At 38.6% G+C, this 27,167-nt stretch overlaps 1 protein-coding gene across 1 annotated transcript in view; it reads left to right on the forward strand.

The window, feature by feature from the left end:
• The window catches only part of DAPK1 (death associated protein kinase 1), a 90,428-nt gene that overhangs the window by 13,030 nt on the left and 50,231 nt on the right, over positions 1–27,167 (forward strand). The gene's annotated exons all lie outside the window — the stretch shown is intronic.

The following is a 27,167-nucleotide window of genomic DNA, read 5'->3' on the forward strand; positions in this document are numbered from 1 at the left end:
CAGCTGTCAGAGGCACAACTAGGTGCCCAAGCTTGTATGTGGGAGTGAATAGTCGTGAATGAAAGCTAAAGATCTAGGGAAGCAGACAATTTGACTGTAAATAGTGGCTCATAAAACCATAATGTTTATGGAGGTTACTAAGGCACTTGTTATGAGATTTGTGTTTGTGACAAAAACCGCTTTGTTTACAATGCTGTGTAGTCTTAAAAAGCTGCCTTTAAGTCAAGAAAAAGCAGTATTTTCATCACTGGTTTAAATCATGTTTACAGCTTGGTGAGTTTCTTATGTATTTACCTAAACCAAATTATTAATTGAAGGAGAAAACCCAGAATTTTTCTACTTGTGCGCTCATAGTGAAAGGTTAGTAATACCTGTGACTTTTACAGTGGTTCTTCATACATGGAAGAAATAGGAAGTAATGAAATACTGTGAAATCTCTTCCACACCTTTAATTTGTATCATTTCTTGGGAAAGCTGAGCCATAATCTGTTTGGGGCTTTGCAGTCCATCCTCACTTCTGCTTTCAGTGATTAGATTTCACCCTTTTTCTGGCAAGCGTTTGAATGTTACATACCCTATGACTTAAAACATTAAATGATTTTTCAAGTATACGGAAAAAGCAGCATTTTCTTACATTAAACATTGTTTAATGTATCTGACAGGTGCAGCTGCGCTGCAAATAGCATGCATTTGTGTGGTTTTATATGTGGCCATGTAACGTAGATATCTTCTAGAGTCAAAATCTGCATAGGAACGCTGCTTATAGACATAATGGTATTGCTCATTAAGATCATAGGTCATATGCTATAAAACAGGGAGTTTCTGAAAGGGTGAAATAAATCACCTTTTCATTGTGATGAAAGAGTGGATCAGGTAAGTGAGAACTGATAAGAGTTGTCACTAAAGTCTTCCTCCTCACGCTGAAGGACAAATACCCACTCAGGCATGCTTCAGAACTCATTGCTAAAATGAGAAGCATGAAACTCAAAATACTTTTTATGAAATAGCAGCAAGAACAGTCTTTAACATCACCAAAATCAAATGTTTGTTCTGCTCATATGTTTTAGTTTTCACTCCAGGCTCCTGGTTTAAGATCTTCTGAGCAAGTGATGATTGAGCTTTTATATTCAGTTCTGCGTTAGATTTATGTCACATGTGTCTTTTAACATTTAGCTAGATTACCTTATGATTTAATGTTAATTGCTGAGCTGGTTTAAAAATTTCATGAAAAGTCCAAAAGAGGGGAAAATTAATTACTAAACAGCAGTAGAAGCATTAATTACTAAAGAGCAGTAGAAGCATTAAGACTCTACCTCTGGTATTAAGTACTTGTATATCATGTCCTTTATTTATATGGATATGTACTTTGGCATTGATTCTTTTAAGTACCTGTATGTGTACATGTACTTTTTAATACTATACATGGTAGTCAGTGTGGTGCTTTTGCTGTTTAGAAGTGCAAATACTTTGCTTTTCATATTATGATTTCTGAAAAGGCTTTAGCAGATGTACAGGTATTCAGAACAAAGGGGTTTCTGCAAGCTCTAGCCCAGGCATTGTTAATAGGAAATGGCTGACATCCAGCTGCCTTGGAAGTTTTACAGCCATACACATTCCCCCAGCTTATACATTAAATACCACGACATTTCAGCACGGACTTCACATCGGTATTTTAAACTACCATGTCTATGAGTAGACTTCTGTTAGAAGTATTTTCTTGAGTATTGCCTAGCTCTTTGCATTCTGTGGTTTGATAATTGGCTCTTGAGCTTTGCAATATGCCTTAATCTCATACTAAAAAGAAAAAATTAAAAAAGTTTGAACATACCATGGAGAAGACTGTTTAAAAACTCTCAGGCTTTCAATCTGTCTGTATGATAGCTGTGCATTTATCTCACATTGAACTGTATTAGACAAAATTTAAGAGTGAAACATAATCATACGGTAAAAGGAATTCTCAACAAGGAACCATGAAAAATATTTAATTTCCTGAGCAGTGAGAAGTTTTACAGCTCCTAAAATGCAGAAGTCACAGCATTTAGATATTATGCTTTTCCTTACAGAGGAATAGCCAACAATGTGATTTTTTCATTTTCCCTGTTAATGTAATTGCTGTTCCTGCTAGGGAATAACTGGATTGGAGAGCAGAAAAATAGTGTGTGACCATTGCTCAGTCTTTTGTATAAAGTTTCAATGACGTTGATTACTTGCATTTCTTGTCTTATCTGCTGGCACAGTGACAAGCATGCATGTCTGGTGTTACCCAGACTGTACAAGTGAGTACTGGGTAGATAATATGAAACTAAAGACAGAGCTGAATTGTTTATATACATACAGGAAGCAGGGCAGGTTTTGTCTATGCCTTTCAGTGTTTGCCTCTTACCCACCTATTCTAACCATTCAAAGCACTAGAAAAAGCAGGAAAGAGAATTTAGTCTTTGTTGGGCTACACTCAGAAAAATAATTCAGTCAACTTCTTATAGCAATCTGTAGAGCTCTTTGTATGCTTCTGTTTTGTATCTGCAGTAATTCATGGGTTTCCAGGAGGACAGAATCATCAAACCTTCAGGAATGCTTCCAGCTTTTTCAGTGTCCCTTTTTTTCTCAACATCTGCTGCCAACATAGACCCTGAGTACTTTTCTCATTAAAACTTGCATTCCAAAACCCAAATGTGAATATAATAAAAAGAATCTGACATCAGAATTTCAGCTTATGCAAGAGAGTCTATTCTTAAAAAAAGAATTACAGAACTCTGTAAAAGCATGTAATCTCTTTGTTCTGGTTAACAGTAATGAAAATATACTTGTTTACCTGACAACTAAGCCACATCAATCCGTTGACAAAAGTATAATTTAGAATGAACAAGACGGTACCGGTGAGCACACTGATGCGAAGGAGTTCCTTTTTGGTGTTGTATAGAGCTTGTAACTTGGAACAAAACTTTTTGTACACAGATGCCAGTTTTTCAGTGCCAAGAATGTTTCTTTCATACACTATAAACTTCTAACAGCAGTGCAGCTCCTCTTTCTGGCAAGGGCTTCGTATGTGCTTGAGAGTTAAATCCTTCTACTTCTTTTCTGCTTCATCTCCTCCCCCACATGCTTTCATTCCTTAACCTTCAGTTGCACTAAACTAATTTTCAAGAGCACAGTTTGACCTAATTGCTTAGCAGAGTATGATCATGGAGAAATCTCATATATTGTCTGATAACCCTGTGGTCATAACTTTAAAGTCATGTGCTCCTTTGAAAGACGACCACATTGATGGAAGGCAGGGCTCTGTGCTGGTGCTGTCTGTGGAGGATTTAGCTGCTGCAAGACTTTTCCTTTCTTTTTCTTTCATTGTCTGAAATACCATTGTCAGTGCTACCTTTTCTTCTTGAAAACCCATATACTTCATGCTTCACAGCACTTTAGAAAGACAGAAACTCTCGAATCTGTGCTTGATTGAATCATGAATCCATACCTTCCCCAAATAAAATTTACCTAAGTGTGTGTTTCTGCACATTGTTCCTTAGAAGGCTTATGTGCAGGGATGGTGTACATTTGAAATGCTCTGATTTGGAAACAGGTAACTAATAAGAGACCAGAAGACAAAGTAAAGCAGGAGACACAATGACAGCTATTAGCCCCCTAGTTCTGAAAATCTTCAAAGCACAGCAGGAAGCAAATGTGGGGGGAATGTGATTGTCTCATGCCAGCAGTGCCCTCCTTACCTGCACCTCGCTGCAAACCTTCAGGCACCGTTTCAATACTGGTGGTACTTTCCTACTAGCTTATCAGAGCCATCTCTAAAAAAAACTGAAGCTGTATGCTGCTGCAGAGTGAATCCTTCACCTGTGTTAGCTGCTGTTGTTCATTACAGTGATGAATGTGGAGCTACACTGTGAAGAGTCCCTTCTGGTTTAAGCTGTAAGAGTAACATAAATGAGAGTCAAGTGAAAAAGATGTTTTCTCTGGCTCTTTTGTAAAGCAGATGGAAATTACTTTCGAGTTCTGTGTATATGTCTATCTGTACTAAAACAAGTCCCAAATTAAGTGGGGGCGCAGGACTTTTTCAAGCTTATGGAGTAGCCTAGTGACAGGAAAATTCATTTGCTAAAAGAAGACCTTCACTGTCAAGTTGAAGTGTTTAAGGATTATTGAAGATGATGATCTGCAAAGTATGGTGCAATGAAGAACATTGTTTCCTAGCTGCTGTTGGATTCATTAGCTAGATAAAATAATTGTAAGCCATTAATTTTTATATTTTTCCTGGGCAGTGATTGTACCTCTGTGAGAGATTTCTCCATCGTTGTGTAAATCCTTCTGAATTCAAAGACGGAGCTTTAAATTGTATTGAATTGTATGTGAATTGTAGCACTTAGTACTATCCTTTATGGTGTCATCTTGCCTGTGTTTTGCAGACAAAAAGAAAGCTGAGGTGGGAGAACTCTTCTGACTGTCACTTTCGGTTGAAAATTAATATGGAAACTATACTGATTTTTTTGCTTGCAACTTCCAGTATTAGCCAGTTTTTCTGTCTTATTTTGTTAAAAAAAAGTTAGGGACGAGAAGGTGACTGCACTTTTGAGTGTTATGTTACTGCGTGCCATGTGTTATCAAGGATGTCTTTTCAAATTAATATTATTCACTTCATGCAATTCTTTTGGTCTGTAATTTGTGCTGTACAGTTTTATGACCCACAGCCTTTGACCATATAACCTAAAGTACCCATGTAGTAGGTGTTTTAGAGGTGATGAGAGGTAATGGCAAATGAGAATATATTTGAGAGGGAGCTTACTCACTTCTTTCCTTAAAAATAAGGGGAATGGAGGGAAAGAGGAAAAAGACTGTGCCCGTTTGTGGAGACATACAGGATGTATGGGGTTTGGGTTTCTGTACTTGTTTTTTCTTCCATTTTTTCCCTATAGACTGTGCTGTAATTGACAGGTTTTGAGAGGTCTAGTGTTTAGTCAGCTGCATAAAATGACTTAATGATAAAGTTCTGTTCCTTTATTCAATTCTCTTGTTCATTTGGGGGGTGACTATGAATTTTTAAAAGACTTTTAAGATATTTAATTTGAACACAACTTTTTTCTGTCTGCTAAGTTATGTTTTCTTTAATAATGTTTGTGTGCTGCTGGTCCTTCATACATTCTGTTAAACAGCTGACACAGAGAAAAAGAAGGATCTTTTGAAACAGTTTTCCAACTGCAGCTTGACCTGAAGCACTTCAAAAAGCAAGATAACATAATGCGATGCTCACTGAACTGAGAACTGAATCCATGCTTTAGGGAAAAGGATGAACTGTATGGATATGGTTACTATCATCCTGTTGGTAGTTATAAAGTGTGCATGAGTGTGTTTGGGTTGCAGGTACCTGCATAGAGATGGTAGTTAATGCACATTTATCAGATTCACCGTGTAGCTTTATGGTGGCGTAAGAGCAGGTTTACTCTAGTTTTACAGTATATATTTGTAATGGCTTTGTCCTTGTATGGTGTGGAACAGCGTGCTTAGTTTATCAAAAGTGAAGAAGAGCTGCAAGTTTCAGGTGCTGCCTCAGGTGCTGGTCTTCACCTTATGTTTTCAATAGCTTCCCGGTATTTCAGGTTTGCACAGGGAGAGAGTGGTTAATCTTTGTAAAGCTCAGTCCAGGTTCTTAAGTACATTTGAAAGCTTGCTTATATGTGTAGCTTTGTTTAAATCGTGTTCTTCCTATTGTTCTCCTTTCTTCCTCCTTGTACTAAGTTTCAGTTGTTTCTGTATGCCATCAGAAGAAACATATCACTGCCTTCTGGTCTGTCTTGGATGTTGTCTTTGCTTATATTTGGTTTTTGTTCTCTGCACTTTGGCAGCTATTCAGTCTCAACACAATATTCACTTCCTGCTCCCGGTTGGATATTTTCCTTGACTTTATTTCCAAGTGTCAAAATGCACTGTGCTGTCATTAATCACTCAAAAAACAGACAAGCTGGGATTTTTCAGGATGTTTATAGTTACAAAAGGTTGGAAACCTCTTCAGTATTTTAGTCTGAAAGCATCTCCTTTGCCTGTGCTGTGCTCTTCGGTTGTCTTGTTCCAGCATCCTGACTGTATTATCTGCCTCAGAAAGTTGTCTTCTGTGGTAACAAGCTCACCTTGATACACTGTGAATTCTTGTCAGTTGACTTTTGTGGTTGCTTTTTTCTGAAAGCAGTCATAAATGTTGTTACCCAAAAGTTATTGTAATATAAAAAAAATTCCAAAAAATGCAAAACTTCAGCTTACAGATCAGTCACAAAACAACAGTGAAGCTGGGATCATTAGAATCACAAGACATCTTACAGTGAATTCTTATATCTATATTAATTTAAACATTGCTAATTATTATTATTCATCTCAGTTATTCGTATGTAACTGATGGAAAATTTAATTTCTCAGTAGCCATTTAGAATCTTCATTCTGAAAATTGGAAGGTAACTTTTTTTACATAGGGTAGCAAGATATTCAGGAAAGAATTAATTTAAATATCTTAACATTTTTCACATGCATGTGCTTTTGAGAGGTTTTTAAAGGTCAGTGTACTGTCTCTTCCTTGCCATTTGCAGTAGCTGTGTTGCTTTTAACCAGTGCAGCTTTAGGTGTTTAGGATGAGCATTCCATTTCCATTTCTTTTTTAGGTTAGAGGAGGTTAGTCTGAATCTGAATGGAGAACTATTTCAGAGGTAGGGCTATAAGGTGCCCTTTTTATCTGTTCATAATGAAGCAACAGTTGAGTTAATCACTTTTTTTGTTTGGAGATACTAAAGTTTGTCTTTCATACAACTTCACTGTTGTCTGTGCAAGCCTTCCTGCAAAAATATTTGGAATTAACTTTGCACTTTTTAACATAGATAGTTTGGTATTTCTTCTGGAAAGTAGTGTAACAAAGTGTAGTCTTTTCAATTCTGTCTTCTCAACTTCATAATTCAGGGAGGAAATTTTCTGACTTGTTTTGTGTATTCTCTCTGTCTTAAATCAGTAAGCTTATATTTAATTTTAGGTGATCCATCTCTGTAACTGCCTTGTATAAAAATCAAATTTAATACTTCCAAAATAGTATCCCAAATGTAGCAGAGTAGCTGTAATTTATTTCAGTTTTGTTTCTTAAAATGAAGTAATTAATTTTCTGAGGTTAGAAGAAACTGAGCACTGTGGAAAAGTACCAGAGCTTTTGACTGAACCCCATGTATGTCCAAGTAAAACTCTTCTTAGTTACATCATACTGCGTGGCAAACAGCCTTATCTTTGTCTATGGTGGAAATCTTAAAGGAAATGAAAGTTCAGAAAATTATGCTGCATAACTACTAGTTGCTGAGAAGAAAAAAAAAATTTCCTGTCAATAATGAAAACAGGAAGTAGAAAAGGACAATTCTAGAAGTATATACCGACACCCTATCTTGTTCAAAAGACAGGGAGTAGAAAAGAAGTTGAAACAATCTCTGGTATATTCATGTTCTGGTTTACCTATCCTTATGGCATCTCTTCGGCCTCTTTTAGAGTACTGGCTTTCCAAGTCTAGCTGACTTGATGAAGCCTTTTTGCTCCAGCTATAGGAGGCATCATGCTTGCAGGCTTTTGTCCTGCTGGGGAACTTCAACACCCCGAAATCTGATGCGAAAGTAGCACAGCAAGCTGTAGGCAATCCAGGAGACTGCTGGAGGATAAGTTCTTGAGCCAGGCAATAGACAGGCCTACCAGAAGTGATGTGATACTGGATCTGATGATCACCAAGCTAATTGGGGACATAAGATTGGAGACAGCCAGGGCTGAAGTGTTCATGCACTGGTGGAGTTTGCAGTCCTGAGGGATATGGGTCAGGTAAGGAGTAAAGTTAGGATCCTGAACTTTAGAAAAGCAAACGGCTATTTCTTCAGGGAGATCCTCTGTGAGATCCTATGGAAAACTGCCCTCAGGAACAGGGGAGTGGAAGAGAGCTGGTAGATCTTTAAGGAAGTCTTACAGAGAGCACAAGAGCTAGAAATACCCAAGAGCAAGAAATCAGGCAAGGAAGGAAAGAGACAGACTTGGTTGAGTAGGGACATGCTGGTCAAACTAAAGGGAAAGAAGCAAATGCATAGGCCATGGAAAGAAGGACAGTTGACCTGGGAAAGGCATAGAGATGAAGTTTGATTTTGCAGGGATAGGGTGAGGAAGGCCAAGGTGTGCCCTCCCTGATAAACAATTCTGGAAAACTGGTAACAATGAATGAGGAGAAGGCTGAGTTACTCAACAGCTTTTTTGCCTCAGTCTTCAATGGCAATCTCTCTTATTAAACCTCTCAAGTAGATGAACAGCAGAATGAAGACTGAGGGAGCAAAGTCAGTCCCCCCCCCGTAATAAAGATCAGATTCTGGACCACCTGAGGAACCTGCATGTACAAAGTGTATAGGACCTGATGAGATGCATCCCAGAGTCTTGAGTGTCACTTGTGCTCATGTAATTGCAATGCCCCTGTACTTGCAGTTGTGAGAACGCTGTGTTTATGCTTAGGTAGTTCTAGCAGTTGGCACCTACAGCCTGAGCAGGGCATGTTATCTTTCACTTCTGTCACCTAGTTTGATTGTATTATGTTCCCATGTCTGATAAATTCTCTTAGCACCATGGTGAAATAGTTGTGTGCAGGGCTGATCTACAGCTGCACGGTAACTTTTCTTTTCCCATGGAGCTACTGCTGTGTTGCATCTTCTAAAGGGACCTGGATTGAGGAACTTTTGCTGGGAGGAGTTTATACTCACTGTGAAGTCAGTTTGTATTTGCATCCCTGACGAAGGATGTGTTTGGCTCTTTGAAGCAATGCCTGTACTTACCCTGTTTATTCTCAAGGAGAAGCCTGGGCCTACGCACATATTGGGATTTCATCTTGTTTACTCAAAGGTTCTTTGATGCGAAGTTTGAAAAAAGCTTTCTCTGATGCTGAAGTTTTTTGTTTTGTTTTGCTTTTTTTTAATTCCATGGTTTGAGAAAGCTTTCAGAAAGAGCAATAAATATCTTCAGTTGTACCTAGTGAGTGCATTGAGAATGAAAGTGAATTTAAGCCTGAAAGCTGTTTATAAAAAAGCTGAAACTCACTGTTGTTGTTGCCAAGATAATGAAAATTGATTCAGAAGCTTTTCTGACTCTGAGTGTGACTGTACAGCTTCAGACAGGAAGGTATTGAAGGATTCCCTGTTCCATTTGACAGATTTCTGTGTCAAGCCTACAAGTTGGCTTTTGACTGCCAACCCTGCAGTAGTTACTGTGCACTTGAGGCAGCTGAGCTCAGCTTCCTTTTTCTGTCACCATCAACACACTATCACTTCTGCCAGCTAGACACTTGACTAACACCTGTGCTAACTCATTAATTGCTAGAAAAAAATTCACTGGTGTCACTCTAGGAAACAGGAAGAGAGCAGTCTGTTTTCTGGCAATCTTTTTTGTTTTGCCTCCAAAAACTCATTTTCCTTCTGGTACATTGTCAGCATTCAGCCATGATAAAGCTGTGAGGACAAAGCAGCTCTTGCTGTGAATATGAACGAAACATCTGACCTGTGAGGGAAGGGGGACTTTGACACGTGACTGTTGTTCTGCAGATGCAAACTTGGTTGCTGCCACACTTTCTGGACAGGCTACTAAGATCATGAGTGTCTTCCGTCAGTTATTTTGTGACTGCCAAGGAGTAAGCCACGTGGTTGCTCGCACCCGATCAGAATGGTTGTACTCTACAGGTTGCCATAACAAAACAGTCTTTCCTGCAGTGACAGCCAGTCCATCCTGAATGCTATTTGCACACCAGCACATTTACTTTCCTGACACGTTGTGAGGAGCTTCACTTCGAAGTGGAGGGCAGTCAAGAGCACTGTAAGAAACCAAGACATTCTGGAAGTCTGGTCTTACTTTCTTTGGGCAAATGGGGTTTGGTTTTTGACTCCATACTCTAAACTACACAGCAATAAAGACATTCCCCCTGCTCTGGGAGGTGCCACCTGGCACCAAGGGCCATAGTCTCAAGAGGGTGGCACTGCCTGTGGAGTGCTGCCTGCTGGACACTTGGCTTTTGCTGGCCAAATGCTTCGTTGCATTCCTTGGTGCATGCTGGACTCTCAGCAGTTGCCCCAGCAGGAGGGAGTGATCCAGAGGTGGCACTGACCCCATCTGCAAGTTATCTCCCTTCCATTATCAGAGGGACTTGCCTCAAGGCTCCCAAGTCTGTCAGGGGTGGTCTGTAAGCTGGCTTCACCAGCTCCTCAGCAGTGCAGGAAAGAAACTATGATTTCTGGCATCCAGTGCTTCGGAACTTGGTGAAATTGACTAAGCAACTAAAATAGTTTCAGAAATACAGTAGGATAGAGGGATAGCAGGGCTCTGGTTTGACTTTTGCATGCTGAACAACTGAGAAGCAGAAATACACAGTGGACTTGAAGCAGGTTACTGAGACATTATTAGCAGGGAGGTAGCCCTCCTAAAAAACACGAGGCTGTCGCTATGCTTCAAGGAGCCATGTTCAAGTGTTGACTTCCTAAGGAGCAGCTACTGCTGCCTTCTCTGACTGGGCATGACACTTTTATGGGAGGTAAAATAAGAAAATGCTACTTGTCCCACCCTGGCAGCACAGGTTTTCTTACCTGGTACAATAAATCCTTCTTAAAAGACCTCTTTCCCTAGAATAAAAAAGGACAATTAAAATTTGCTGTTCTTCATCAAACTATTTTGCAAGGTCATTTGTAGCAAATGCACTACCACATGGGTCTCTTTCTTTATTGTAGTTCCTCAATGACATTTCCGTGTGCAAAGAGCCAAGAAAAGCCCGAGTCAGAGCAATTTTTCTTTGTCTGACATTTTAACATGAAAAAGAAGAAAATGAAGCATGTGGTTGGGGGAGAGCACATTGCGCTGGCCTCCCTGAGACAATTGTATTAGCCTGAAAATCTGGTGGCTGGCAGTAGGAAAGACAGGCTGCTTACAGTTTCACTGGCAGAGGGGGTCCATGCAGAAAGCAATTGAGAGGCACATGGTCATCTGACATAGTGTTTTTATTAGGGATTCGTGCTTCTGTGAAAGAAGCAATAGCAATCCTTGCTAAGAGAAACCTTGCTTCAGGTATTATTTCAAGTAGATGCAACTTATGCAGATAAATGGTGCTTTATGACAGAAAAGAAGGAAAGAAATGCATGAGAGGCATTTGTGTTCTTTAGACAAAAATAAAATGCCTTTGTGAACTGGATTTGTAAGAAAAAATACAGCAAAAATTAGTTACAGCTTTGCTTGCACTGCTGGAGCTGAGTCATTTCTGTCTGTTTCCTTTGTCAAGAAGGCAAAAGATACAAGAAAAGTTAAGGAATCTGTGCTGTTTAATATTTGAAGTCTTTGCTTGAAAAGTCTGTATGTAGAAAATCAGAGACCAAAGTAGTCCGTGACTTGTGAAGTGAAATATTTCAGGATTGTCTTTCATTCATTTTTGTGTGCAAAAGTATGAAGTAACTACAACAAATGTATCTTCCATAAGGCAGACTGTTACTTGTGGGCAATTTTTTTTTTATTAGAATACCATATCATACAGAAACACCTGACCAAAACTTTCCAAAACCAGCTTCAGTGCAGAGTTAAAATCAACCAAAAGTCCTTTGTACCCTTCCAGCATGTCGAGACTACTCATGCCTAAGCCTAGAAAAAGAGTTAATACTTTTAGGAAGTGAATTTCTGTTTGGGGAAGTCACGGCAGCAAAGAGGGTGCAATAACATACCCCTTGAAGAATGGAGAGGGAACTGATGTGCACAGAAAGTTCATTGGAAATACTGAAATGCCACCGAGTGACTGGTTCTGCTTTTTTTTTCCAGGGCCCTGCTCATTTTCAGTTTGGAGGTCCTTTGCTAGGGAGGTCCTAAGTAGAGGCAAGATGAGGAACTGAATTTAGAGACTCATTGCTGATGGTAGCAATGGGGAAGAAGCTCAAATTTCCTACTTATATATACCTCTCAGGAGCAGAGCACAGCTGAGGGATGGACTTGGAAACTGCTCTCTAGAGAGGTGCTATGTTCTTGTTTGACAACTGTAATGAGAACACCAGCTTTCTGGAAAAATACACTTGTTGAAGCTCCGTTTAGAAATTAATTTATGAATTCAAAAATGATTGCTTATTTTGGAGCTGTGTTGAGACACTTCATTTCTCCACAAAGTGTCCCCAAGTTACCTCACTTGCTTTATCTCTGGTGTAGTGTAGCCATAATATATAAAGCAAAAGCATGGAGAGTGTCAAGACCAGGTTATGTAAGACAGTTCCAATTCTGCAGTGCAAAAGTCTACAGAAGTGCCCCTTGATTAAAACTGTAATTTCCAAAGAGTTTCCTGTACTTTGTGCACTCCTTTTTTCTCAAATCTTGTAAAAGGGGAAGAAAGAATTTCAACTCTAGTTTGCAGTGACTGTTAAGCTGATGTCCACATCAGAATAAAAATGCATGAACGTTTAGTCAAAACCAAACCTAGAAAAAACCCTCTGTTGTGACATAGAAGCTGAATTTTAGGAAACTACTCTTTTTAGCAATGCTGATATGGAGTTGTAAAATATTTTTTTGCCTTGTTTTAGTTGTATTTATTATCGCTGTTAATATTTATTGAGCATACTGCTTGCATTAAAAGTATCTGCATTGGTTACAACAGTCTCCAACCTTGTCTTCAATGTAATCATTTTCATACCTTTCATAGAGATCATTGAAGTAGGCATGTGGACTTTGGACTGCTTCAAAATACTGACTTCTGAAGTCAGAAATCGAGGTGACATTAGGTCAAAGCTTACACACAGGAGAGAATTTCTGTGCACAGCATCCAGTTGCTGAAGTGAAGTAATTTATGTAAAGTATAAAGCTAGAACATGAAGACACCTCTAGAAATCACTTAATCTATTTCTCTGCTTTAAGAGAAGATCAACTCAGCTGCCTATAAGAATAAAAAAAGGTTAATGGTATTCTCTCCATAGCTGATGAGTATCTGGACTCATTTTGAGTATAGAAAGCCGAAAAGCACACACATTTATTTCAGCACTGGGTGCATCGGAAAAAATCTCAAAGGATGCACCCCAAATCACAGGCTTCATAACTTTATACAACTCTCTAATTGCAGATTCAAGGATTATCTCACCTGTTCGATTCCATTTTCCACTCACCCTATGCCCCCCTCGCATTGCTTCGCAAGTTGTAAAGTGACCCCTGGTGCCAGGCATCAATCTCTTTCTTGCTGTGTTCTTCTCTTGATTCCTTGTTTTTGGCACAGTTTCCTGCCTTCTGGAATTGGTTCAAGTCCTAAACCCAGTCTTGTGGATTGCCTATTGCTGGCTTTTTCATGACGGATCAAAGTAAGTGCTTATAGGCAGAAAATGTGTTAAAAAACATGCAAGGAAGATTTGATGATTTTTGAGAGAAGGTGCATCCTTCTCTCAAAGAAGAACACAAGAATCTGGAACACAAATGGATGGAATCCCAAGAGATGGTGGTAATGTTGCTATTTTATTTCAAGAAATGAAAGAGATCCAACAGATGAATAAGATGATGTGGCACTTATTTCTCATATTAATTTGATACAAGCTTTTTAACGATCTGCTCTTATTTCTCATTTTTCTGAAAAAATTAGCTAATCAGCCCTCCAAAAACTTGATGTGTCCCCTCTTCTCGAATTCCATCTGGAAATCTAACTGGAAATTTCATTCCTGTTCCACGAGGAGCACTTATGTAAATAAAATGCGTGCTTAACCTGAGCCCATGTAATTATTCAGCAGTCATGCTCCTAATTTGCTGTCTCTAGTGCTGTACAATAACACTTTCAAATCCTACCAGAGGAAGAGAACACTGTGTTTTTAATGAAATGAATTGGTTTTGTCATTGGTGATTTTCATCTATTACTTTCACAAGTACACTGCGATTGTTTGTTAGCACAAAGTTCTAATACAACATATTTCTGTGTTAAACTAAACCAATATCAAACTAATAAAGAGCAGACATGTTCATTTCAGCATATTTTAACATAAAGATGCATAGATTGAATTGTTACATCACAGGCTCTATTTCTCCTATAAGGGAGTTAGAGAGTTAGAGGAATTTGGCTAGAAATTGGTTTTATAAAAAGAAAAATAAAATGCTTGTCACTGTCTTTTTTCTCCCTTCCTCCTATTAAATCTGTACTATGATCTCAGATTGGAGAGTATACAAATGCTGCAGCCCTCTCTATCTTTGGAATAGCTTTTGAGAAAAATTAAATGCTCTGAGTTAGAGCTACATGCGTGCAGGAAGCCAAAGAAAAATTATTTTACTGTGTTTCTGAATAATTTTTCCTTTTAGTTCAGTTACGATGAGACTGTTGATACCGATAGAATAATTTGGTGTGGGAGAGAGAAGGGGTAAAAAAATCTAAAGCAAACCTAAAGGAATTATATTTACATCTTGGGTAGAATAGTGGATTATTATTAGCAAAGAGATATGAAGCTTCATACGTAGTAGAATTTCTGTTGGCAAATACAGGAACATAGATGGTTTGTACTTTAAATGAGGCAGTGCTTAAAATGAACTGGCCTAGACCCAAAAGCAAATGGGTAGGTAAATGTCCAAGAATTTCCTACTGAAATACTATTGCCTAAGGAATAGAATTATTTTTTTAATATACATGTGAGATGGGGAGGACATGGGGGACGGAAAGGCAGATAGTTTCTATATGGATGCTGGTTATACAGCAAGATTTGTAGATTAATCCTTCTGCCAGTGTTCCAGATTGATTGGTAACTGCATGATGCGCCATCTGCCACTTAACTGATAAGTTAAACTTAGTCTTTGTTCATGTATGTTTTTACTTTTTATTTATTCCTTAAAGGACTTGCTACAAGTGTCCTTCAGCTATCTTAATAAAAGAGAGTAAATAACTTAGAAAGTAGTAGATTTATATTTTTAATGAGGTATGTAGAAGCTTCAAATTATTAACTTAGTTTACTGTTTATTCCTTTTTCGTAGATTATAATAAAGAATGTGTAAGACTGTGTGTGTTAGCTTGGACATGCTGTGAATCCATACATCCATAGCTGAGAACTTAATAGGTTCTGAAGAATTGTTTGTGTCTATGTAATGAATTAACTCTACTGAGCATTAAAGGTGCTGGGTAGGTGTGAATGTCACTTTTGAGATGCAGCACTGATTAATCCAGATCAGAAGCATAATTGTTAGGGTAGTTTGGAGGTTTTTTTCCAGTTATGTTTCTGGTATACTTTGCCATTTTATTGTGAGCTAGGTTACTCCAGCTAGGTAAGTTGGAAGGAAACCAAGTGTCATGCTCAGGCACAGAGGGGGTGATTTGGAGAAGGGCATTTATCCTAGGGAGACTTTGTGGGGAGTATTGATTCATTTCTTTAGTAGAGCTTGAGGATGAGATCTGAGTACCTGGCCATCCCATTGGACTCAGGTGAATGTGTAAGGACAAGGAAGAGAAGTAAAGAAGAGAGCAAAGGTGGAAGTAGTGAGGTGGAATTTGTAATTTTTTGCAAGTTTTGGACACAATGGCTTAAATGCCTAGATTTAGGTACAAGAGAAGGTGGACTTGGAAGTGCTGAGGCAGGAGATGAAGGTGGAGATCATAAAAATCTGGCTAAGTGATGGAAATAAATGCACTGGACTGTCAGTGCTGAAAATCACGAGAAGGAAACCTTTCAGTTGTATTAAAAGAGCACAGTAAATGGGATGAAGAGGGCTGAAGGTAGTAAACACTACAGATAAACAGCCTATGAAACCATGCAGCTTTTTCAAAAGTTAGTGTTTAAAAAAAGGTGAAAGGCAAATGAGTGGTGTTTCATTAGTATTGCAGAACTTTGACCAAGAGAGACTATTAACTATACAGAAAAAAAAAAGTTGCATATTTCATTGTCTCATCATTTTGCTACAGTAGGCCACCTGATGAGAGAGAATAAGGCTAGTGTATCCAATGTATTGTAACCAGGAAAACTAGTTACCATTGGAGTGAGAGTGAGTAGTGGAAGGTGGCACGCTCCAAACTCTTAACTTTTGGATTTGTCAGGTTTGTTGCCCCTGCCATTATTCTAATCAAGAGGTCCAGTAAACTCATCACATGGTTGCAGCTGTATGTTTAAAGCGATAAAACATTTTATTCAAAGGTCTTCATTGGAAAGCAGACACGGTATTACGTTTAACAGATGGGAGCTATTTCCATGAATTTTCAAGTGCTTTCCAAAATAATTCCTTTATATCAGTGTGAAAAGAGAAATCTACCCAGAGAAATGGTTTGAAGACTTCTGAGTGATTGCTTAAATCTTCTAATGTATCCATTGGCATTAAGTCTTAAGTCACTTAGATAACATTTTGTGTGAGATTGTTGTATCGTGTCTTGATCATAAAGTAATGGTTTCATGTGTGTTATTTTTAATGTCATAAAAAATTTGAAGACAACTTGGGAAAACAGAACTTAAATTCAGTTTACAGTTATCTAATTTGAGGGCAATTCAGTCTTCAGAAGTTTTTATTGCCCTTAGAAAGGATGAAAAATCAATAAAAATGTTAAGCTGAATTTAAGGCGAAGTAATTTAGTATATAGAAACACATGATTTAGGCAATATCTGAGGTTGAGCTTGAGGACTTAAAGCAGAGGTTTTAAGATATATCTTTCTTGCAAAGCATTTTCTTCTGAGCAGGCAGCTTCCAAAGGGCTTAGTGAAATTTTTATTACATTATTGAGTCATCTGCCAATTTGAGTTTATGGGTATTAACTCTTCTTTAAAATCCAAGGTAAACTTCATTGTTTAATATTTTTAAACAATTATGAAATGCCTTCATAAGCCTTGACTGTCTCACAATTAAATGCTTTGTGTGCTGATTCAGTTTAGGTAATAAATATTTGTTGAAGTATTGTATATACAAAGATCCTTATTGGGTTTGTACAGAGCTTTCCATTCTTTGCTATAACTCCCATATTCTTCTTCCACATTATTTTGAACCAAAGGTATCTTTAAAGAGAGATAAATTTGAGTTCAGTGCAGATAAAGTCATCAGAGGTGATGTTCTTCATGTGATTTATTTATATTACATTTGTGATACATGTTTCTGGTTTAATGCTTGGTTGTAATTTATTATCTTTATGCTTATTTTGGCAATTAAAATGGCCTTGAACATTAATAATGTTCATAAAATCACAGAATATGCTGTGTTGGAAGGCACCCAACAGGATCACAAAGTCCAACTCCTGACGCTGCACAGGACATCTCAAGAATCATTCCATGTGCCCGAGAGCATTGTCCAAACACTTCTTGGACTCTGTCAGGCTTGGTACTGTGACCACTTCCCTGGGGAGCCTGTCCCAGTGCCCAACCACCCTCTGGGTGAGGAACTTCTTCCGTAATATGCAAACTAAATCTCCCCAAACTCAGCTTCATGCTGTTTCCTTGAGTCTTGTCACTGGTCACAAGAGTGAAGAGTTTGATTTTTGTCCCTCAGCTTCCCCTCATGAGGAAGTTGTAGACTGCAATGAGATATCTCCTCAATCTTCTCCAGACTGAACAAACCAAGTGACCTCAGCCATTCTTCTTAAGGCTTCCCCTCCAGACTCTTCACCATCCTCAAGGCCCTCCTTTGGGTGCTCCCTAACAGCCTAATGTCTTTTTTATATTGTGGTTGAACAACATTTACTTGTTCCTATACTGTAATCTTCCTATCCTGTAATGGCAGGCTGAAGTAATATACTGTACTGTATATGGTCAGACTGAGAGAGTTGGGGCTGTTCAGCCTGGGGAAGAGAAGGCCCTGGAGGGACCTTTAGCAGCCTTTCAGTACCTGAAGGGGGGGCCTACAGGAAGGCTGGAGAGAGACTTTTCACAAGGGCATGTAATGAAGGACAAGAGGAATGGCTTTAAGCTGAAAGAAGATAAGTTTAGATTAGATATCAGGAAGAAATTCTTTACTCTGAGGGTGGCGAAGCACTGGAACAGGTTGTCCAGAGAAGCTGTGGATGCCCCTCACTGGAAGTGTTCAAGGCCAGGTTGGATGGGACTTTAGGCAAACCTGGTCTGGTGGAAGACATCCCTGCCCATGGCAGGGGCATTGGAACTGTATGATCTTTAAGCTCCCTTCCGACCCAAACCATTCTATGATTATATTAATGTGTGGTGCATCGTGACTCAAGTACTTACCTAAACATCCCTCTAAAGTGGTGAAGCAAACCACAGTTCAGTCATGTCTAATCAAATATGAAAGATGTGGACTACATAAGGAAAATACAAATGATGCAAATGGCCTGTTTCAAATAGAACTTATGTCACTGTTTGTTCAAGTGTTTTCATAACTGTTTTCACATTGAGTCACATATTAAAGCATCTCTAACTTTTCATAATTCCTTCCACTCTTCTCCTCACTTCAAGGTCATACACCAAGTCTTAGGAATCACACAAAGCAGAACTATTTGCAGTTCCATAGGGAGAATAGGTGTAACGCAGTCAGAACACACTTCACTGAAATCCTGTTCAGTTTCAAGCCCTGAATTGAAACAAAACCATCCTTAAAGGGAAAAAATTCAGAGGTGCTCTCGTTGGACAAAAGAGAGGGCTGCACTCTCATCTGGTTACATAGCAGCTGTACTTGGCAAGGGCTATGCATTAGCCTTTAGACAAAGTACATCAGCAGAATGCAAATATTGCAGGCTTTTTGACTCTTTTAATTTCTTTTTCAAGGTGCTATGTTTCTAATTAAAACCCTTTTCAAGGACAGAAGCTCACTGCTTATGATAAAATATATCAGATATCTATTCATTTCATGATATAGTTTGTATAAAACAAACTAAAACCAAAATATCATCTATTCTTTTATCCTGTTTTTACAACACTTATAGTGATGTATAGAGAGATACTGTACATATTTATATGTACACAGAGAGTAGCTAAAACTTGTCCTTTGTTCCACTTCATGAAATTCAGTCTAATTATCATGAGATTACATTTTTTCTAAGCTTCTTGTTTCTAAATGCGAACAGTTCTTCAGTCATCTGCTGTTGATATTTACTGCCAAATCGCTGATACGAAGGATCCACTTTCCATCATCTCTGCCTGATGGACTGTACTAGTTAATAAGTGCTTTTCACTTCAGCAAATGTATGCACAGGTGTGTGCATACTCTCACGCTTCAACAGTTTAACTTGTTTGACATTAACGATATTGGAAAAACTTTATTGTTGTTCTCTGAGTAGAATAAGAAAATCCAAGCAGATCAGCCCCTTTCCTTTAGGTGAGGGTGTTGCGGAAGGCACATGGAAAGGAGTACAGGTGTGCTTGGTCTTACTTTAAACATATAGGCACAATACAGTGGCTGTCTTTCTTCATCCCCTTTTCCATGAGCCAGCCAGAGCCATCTGATTAATCTGCTCATGCTTAACAGTAATTAGTGTACTGGGGGGTTATGTTCAATGAGATGTGTTCTTGACCCAATCTGTAAATGGATAAATGGTCTGTGCAGTGAGCCTTGGCAGTGGCTGTCACTTGTCTTTTTAAATGTGTGGCCCAGAAAGTGGCTGAATTCTATAATAAACATTAAAACACTTTGTAGCATAGTCTTCCACTCAGCGTTGGATATACATGCATGTCTGTATACAGCTGAAGTAGTAGTCTTCTGTCTTTTCATCTCTCTCTTTCCTTCCCCGACACCCCCTGCAGTGTAATTATTCTCCTAAAATTTTTTCATACACTACTTGTAGTAATATGAAGCACTTAAGAAATAATAATAAACGTAAACAATGTGTATCTTTCAGAGATACCTTACATAGATCTGTCATAAAATTTTTTATCATGCTGTTACATCCTTCCTTAGGGCTAGTGGCTCCTCTAGGTTTCTAGGAAAACGGTGAAGAAAATCACTAGCTTAGTAAACGTCTAGAGAAGTCTGTTAGCAGCCTAATGAAATTGCGGAAATCTGCAGAGCAACAGAGACCTCCAATTTCATCAGTGTTATGTGCAGAGGTTGACAGCACAAGAGGATTTCTGCAGGAGATAAATACATAGCTAAAAGGCATGATGAGTAACCAAACCACAAAAATATGAGGCACAAGCTTATAAAATGCTGGAGAAAAGAATATGCTGGACAAATTCCCTGCTTCAATGTGTCTGTTTTCAGCTGTGATAGTTTTCTTCTTAGTAGCTGGTACGGTGCTGTGGTTTGGTTTTAGTATGAGAATAACGTTGATAACACACTGATGTTAAAGTTGTTAAGTAGTGCTTACCCCGAGTCAAGGACTTTCCAGTTTCCCATGCTCTGTTTTGCAGTGAGCAGTTGAGGAAGCCATGAGGAAGCACAGCCAGGACAGCTGACCCAAACTGGCTGAAGGGATATTCCACACTATGGAATATCATGGGAGTTGGCCATAAGGGGAGGCCAGTCACTGCTGGGGGAGGGAGTGGACGTTAGTCACTGTGTGCTTAGCAATTGTATTGTTCATCTCTTGTTTTTGTTTGGTTTTATCTCTCTCTCTCTCTCCCTCTTCTTTTCATTGCTATTGTTATTGTCTAGTGGTATTTTGTTTTACTTCCTTACAGCTATTAAACTGTTTTTATCTCAACCAATGAGTTTTTACATTTTTTTCTGATTCTCCTCCCCATCTCACCATGGAGGGGCTGAGAAGTGAGTGAGGCAGGGGCTGCACGCTACTTGATTGCCATCAGGGGTTAAACCACAATAGTGTAATTCTTTACATTCTGGTCCATCCTGCAATCTGACTTCAGTTATATGAAGTTATGGTAGGTAGTTTAGTCTGTAAATATGCTTGAAAAGATAACGTAGACCACCTGCTTTTTGTACTGTTTGAAACCTCAGATTCTGACTGCTTCCCATTGTCATCTGTTATCAGAGTACTTCTATTAATTTAATTAATAAGTTTACAGTTGCACTGTTCAAACTGTATTTCAGTAGGTAGGACAGTAGACATTTCGGTTGATCTATAGAGACAAAAAGGGTATTTGGTAATGCAATGTTTTTTCTAACTGGAAATATTTTATATGGTAATAAGAGAGTTTATTTTGAAAGTTGGGGGGTTTTTTGCTTAAAATATTGTATAAAAGAAGAGGTATTTTTTATATTTCAGATATTTTGGTAAAATAACTTTAAATATTTGATGTATTTATACTGAGGGATAAACAAACTTTTATGATCACGTACACTGAGTCACTGTAGTGGAATTGGGGTACTTTGGGAACTTGGTAATTAGACACCAAAAGATATTGTAAGTTAGAAATTAGGAAAGGGAATTTAAAAGATGTGAAGTTTATAAGTGTATAAACATATCTGTGAATAACAGGGAACTGAGAAATTGGGAAATACCAGCTGTGAGTACATCTGTTTACTTTATAAATCTGTCTGATTTTCCCCTTTGCTTCCCCTTCCTCGCTGTCCTTGCTCTATTTATCTTTGTTGCTTTTCCAATATATTTCTAAGGGAAGTGTATCAGCATGCATTTTACTGCGTAAATTGCAGCTTCATTTTGGCTCTGCACATGTTGGAAATGTACTGCACAATTGCCTAACACGTGTTACTCTCCTGCCTTTGTAGTTGCAGCACTACTTTTTATGGTTTCCTAGTCAAATTTAGTTGAGCCCTCATGTTTGCTTTTCTGTAGTAGTAGTACTTGAAAAAAGACAATTCCTAACAGTAATCTCTGTGGTACACCATCAGATTTCAGCTGGCTTATTCTCCTGCTTAGTCACTCATATATCATTTGAGGACTATTTTCTCTTTAGCTCAAATGCTAAAGAGAATTGACTCCTCTTTTGCCTTTTTTTCTTTAGGTTTGCGTTTTTCATGTGTTTCCCAAAGTTACTAAGTATTGCTATGCTATGGCCACCATGCCCCTTCCTGTTACAAGATTTTATGCGCAGCTGAAAGCTTATGGTGTTTTATAAGCTTCAGGTGCTTGCAGCTCTTTCTTCTACCAGGAATATCCATGCTGTTCCTTCATGTTACCAAGAGGTCAAGTACTTTGAGTGCTGCCACTTGCACTCAACTGTGGACTGTGAAAATGCGTTTCTCCACCATGAACAGAAAGCAGACAGTTGCACTAGCAAGTGAAAGTTGTATGTCTGTATGTCTGTGTCAGCACTGAATATGTAAACTTGTTACTTACATTGAAAACTGGTTTTTCAGAGCTGTAAGAAAAAGAAAAATATGTATATAAATAAACTAATCATCTGTTCAGCATCCACGTATCTTTCAGATACAGCTGTGATGTTGTAATGTTCGTGTTCTTTGCCATTTCTTTCCAAAGCTCTCCAGTGTTTGGAGGCTGGCAGCTAAAAAATTCTTCTGGCATTCTCTCAGCTTCTGTGCTAGAGAATTAAACATTGCAGGGCAAGGGAGGAGCACAAAAATGGTGAGCACAGTACTCTGACTTGCCAGCTTTCAGAGCCTAAACAAATATGGTCGGAGCTTATCAGTTGGTCCTGCATTCATTCACTATCTGCCTGTACTGTTAAGTTGGCTGCACAATTAAAAATCTGATTTGGGAAAAGTGCCCTTATGTTCCCTAACATGTCCTCTGTGGGAAGAGATGTGCATGCACACTTAGAGAAACTACCTGACGAGATACCTTGCTTTAGGTTTCTTTATCTGTCAAGACAAATGAAGGTTTTTTTTCTTGCGGGCATAATCCTGGTAGCTAGCACTAAAGCTGATATTCCATGAGACAGATTCTCTTTTGAGTGTGTTCTACATGAAATACAATTGCTTCCCAGTTTCATTGCTTGGAGTGCTCTATTAGCCTTTTAACCAAGACTTACCCCACTTTTGCAGGACCATAAAGATAGAGGAAGGAGGGCAAAAAGTTTGTCTCTAGTTTGGCTTTGCAGCTGAACCGAAGTTGTTATTTTAGAAGGTTTAGAAGGTAGAGAGCGACTTAATGTAGCTACGACTCTTCATGTTTTGTGGAATAGCCTTCCTTTTCTTTGGAAAAGACTTGGATACTGCTGCCTCACCAGCAGGTTTTGTTAAAGTTAACCTTATGAGCAGCCATGGCTTAGATGCCTGCAGACACTGGTACATGCATAGCAGTGGAGACTGCAGAGCTGGCTAAGGTTAGGATGCTGCTGGGGCTGGAAATCCCCTCCTTGGTTGGCCTTCCTTGCAGCAGAAAGACAGAAAGTGTCCGCGGTAGGCTAGTAAATGTTCTGTTGGAGAAAACAAATCACTCTGTGGTTGAGTTGCAGTTTCTTTCACAGGCTAATATAATAGTATTATGTAAATCTCTTTCTGTTGGATTAGTGTAATTTTAAAAAGGAAAGTAGTTGAACAAATAGTGAAAGCAGTTGGATCTGTGTTTTCAGAGTTGTGTACTGAATACTAAATTTTTAAAATAGAAAAAAAAGTTGTCAGAAACATACCAAGACGTCTTACTACTCTGATAGCAACATAATGACTTTTCTTTATTCCTGTTTCCTTGGAAGTTGACCCATTGTCAACTTCCAAACTTTGTCTTTGGAATCCAGTCCTTAGAAGATGGCATGGAAATTTACGCCGTTCTTGACCTACTGTGGCAATAAATACTAGAAAATTTGTTCTTGAGGGTTACTTGAGCACCTCTTTGTCCAGCTTGGACCTTGTTCAGAGAGTTCTTGGGGCAAGAGTTTTACTCCTCACAGAAGGAACTATCTGGGAAGAGCTGGTGCAGACAGCTGGGATTGGGAAGGAATACAGGTCTGCCACCCTAATCACTGTGATCAACCTTGTGGAAAAAATGAAAAGACTTTTTTGTGTTTTCCTTTCGATTCTGAAACAACTTTCCTTATTTAAAACTCTCCTTAATTCATGCTAATGGTAGTTGTTTTGTGATGCCACTAAACCAGGACCAATAAAGGTTGACATACGGGTGCTTTATTGGTGCTTCCATCCCCTAACTGCATAACTTCTGCATATACAGATATGTATTGTAAAGGAAGGACAATGTGTGTCATCTTATGGTATAAAGGGGATGCAGAATTGTCATGATTAGGTAATGGGTTAGTACTTGTTCTGAAGCGGGTCTGAATGTGGATGTGGAGGTATGCCTAGAGTTGGTTTAGGATAGTAATTCAATGCTAGTTGAGTAAGAATTACAAGATCACAAAACAGATTACTGTTAACAGAAGTATTTTTTCTCATATCAAACTGTCATCCTGCTTTGCTGTTTAACCTGATTCTGCCATGTGGGACAAAAATTACATCAGATACTTTATGAAATGTGAATTTGTAATTTACTTCGGGGGGGGGCGGGGAGACTAGAGGGGGGGTTGGGGTAATTGTCTCCTAAAACTGCAATCATTTTTTTACTCTATACACATTAAATCAAACCTACTTAAAAGGAACTTAAAAAACTAAAGAGCTTTTCTGGCTTTGAAGACACTGTGTGAATGAATGCTGAATCTGAAACTGTAGAATCTGTGGGAGGATATTACTGGATATTCGATGAGTATTAGACTATACAGAGCTGACTTATAACAGCTTGTCACTGCAGTTCTACAGGGGAAAGCCCAGTAAATACCTTTGATTTACACAACCCCTCTGCTTTTAAAACAGGATTTTAGAGAGAGTTGTAAAATGGTATGGCTTGGGGATCCTAGGCATGAAATAGCCCCTTTGATTGCAGCTTAAGTGTGATCTGCGTGTACAGCATTTAATAACAAACAACTGATTGTGCAGTTGTGTGCTGAATACCACAACAACAACAATAAGAAGGTTATTTGGTTTATAAGTGGCACTTACTCTAGATAGTTGTTAGTTGATAACCTTCTTACAATCTTGAGCAATGTCAAAGATTTTTGGAGCCTCACATCCTATAAATGGTGGATAAGACCAATCTATAAAGTCATATGCTTTTAAACAATGTACTGGTACTCTGATAATACTTCTATATTGAATTGTGATAGATCAGGACATCCTTCAAACATGTTGTGGATGAAGGAAAAAAGAAAACGACTGAAAAAATAAATTGCATGGCTCAGAAGAGGAAAGAGATCTGCTTGTCTTATGTGGTCCCCTTTGTTTCGGTAGGTCAGCCTCGTGCTGTAACATCATAGTTGACCCATTGCCAAAATAAGATTAAACAGCCTTAGCCTTAAAGGCTTTGTAAGCTTGAAGTGGGTTTGGGGAATGATGTAATTCAAATACGAGTAATACTATGGAAAAATCATCATGTCAATGAAACACAGACAACTCTTAATCCCCACCAACTTTTATAATTAAATCTTCTTGAATATCAAAATATTTTGTACGTTTGTGTAGTTCAGAGTTACCTTTTTACTTTTTTACTCCAGAGCTATTGTTAGAAGTAATTTTGGATTTAATATTTTGGAGTTGTGGTTTTTGAATTTGTTTAATTTGTATTGTGGGGATTTGGGTTTTTTAGGTGCAGGGAGGTTTCTAGTTTTATGTTGGAATGTTTTGGTTCTTTTCAGGGGTTTTTTGTTGTTGTTGTTTGTTTTTCATAATGAAGCCGTGGGTACTGCTAAATTTACAGCGTTGATAAGAAGGTAATTAGTCACTCAGCATTCAAGCCTATCGATGAGCAGAAACATTTTTCTTCCTCTGTCAGGCAGTTTAGACTTCTAGGCTGAAAGCCAGTCAGATGGTCAAAAGACAAACAGCAACTTTTTTCTTCCTTGTGGTCCATGAGTTTCAGTACCTGTTCAGAGTTGTAATGATGCCTACGTCTGTCTGCTGCTCAGCTTTGTTGTTTCTCTGAAACTGTGAACTTCCTGCAAAGCTGGCTGCTTTTTAAATAAAGCTTTATATCTCTCTGGAGGTGTGCATGCCGTGGGGAAGAGTGTGAGAACCACTGCTTTCTCACAGTAAACAAGGGCCAGAAAGACTGTGTTTTCACTTCTAAGCAGCAGTGCAAATACCTCTATTCTGACTGGCTATCCCACAGTGCAAAATTGCTCAGACCTTGGAGATCAAACTCAGAGGCGCTGTTGCAGGAAGATTTTTTGTGAAGTTGAATTGAACCAAGCAGAGAAGGCTGATGTACCTTGGGTTTTCTTGTCTAGCTCTTTGCTGCCAGTTCAGGATGACACAGATATTCCTGAGATCTATGCCTTCTCTGCCAGTCAAATATGAATGTCTTAGGTGTCTAAGAGCATCTCTAATAACACTAGCAGACCAAGACTGGGCAAGTGAAGCAGGTCTTCCAGCCTACATGTGATAGAGAAGAGGATATGATGTGGTCTAAAGCATGCCCTGTCCACTGCGGTTTGCAATAATGTGTAGATCCCCCTATGGTAAATCTGACCCTTGACAACTTTGTGCAGAATTACTGGGGGGTGGAATTTAAGGCAAGGATTTTTGTTATGCAACATAACATCATCTCAGGTTCATCAAGTGATTTCATTAAATAATGAATAATGAAACTTGAATGGTGATGGTAACATTGAAATAAAACCAAACCTCAGCTTAAGACTGTTGATTGCTTCTCTTTGAGTTTACTTCTCTCATGCATGGCTGCATTCAAAGATTTCACAACTGGTAGTGGCTTCTTTACAATCACTTTCTAGGAATTCATAGGGGTCAGCATAGAAATGATGTCATGAAATGTGTGGTTTCGAGTGATTCCCATTTGGCAAATTGTCATTATGCGATGCCCTTTTTCTGGGTGATGCATCTTCCTAGAGATCTCTCTGTCAACTGTAATTAGTTAACCACTAATACAGGTTAGCTCCTCTTCCGGGTACTGGGTGCAATTATACATGCCTAAATGTTATACAGCTGTTCAGGTAGTCAAGCCTACTAGGGTCAGCTTTGACTTAACTGCTGCTCTAAGTCTGCTTTAGAGAACAGCACTTGCTCGGTTAACAGGGTAGGCTAACTTAAGAAAATTTTCTCATTATTATAATTCACTAATTCTACCATTTCTTCGTATGGTATAAGAAACAAGAACAAAATTTCTAGAGAATCTTCTGCAAGAGATTAGGGAAACATAAGAGGAAAACTCAGCAGTATTAGAAATCCCATTCTGGCTTTAGTTCAACTAGATTCCTGGAGATTTCTGATCTAAATCAATGTGTACATCTAGCAACAGCAGGCTTATACATCAGTGACAACATGCTGGAGTTAGAAACTACCTTGAGTTTCTTCTGGTTTGTAACAGAAACATAGTTTTTGCTTCTCAGCATCTGGATATTTTTCTTATCTTCAGAGTCATTATCCTT

This window comes from Lepidothrix coronata, unplaced genomic scaffold (assembly GCF_001604755.1).
Source record: "Lepidothrix coronata isolate B3197 unplaced genomic scaffold, Lepidothrix_coronata-1.0 Scaffold14, whole genome shotgun sequence".
In the NCBI taxonomy this organism is placed as follows: Eukaryota; Metazoa; Chordata; class Aves; order Passeriformes; family Pipridae; genus Lepidothrix; species Lepidothrix coronata.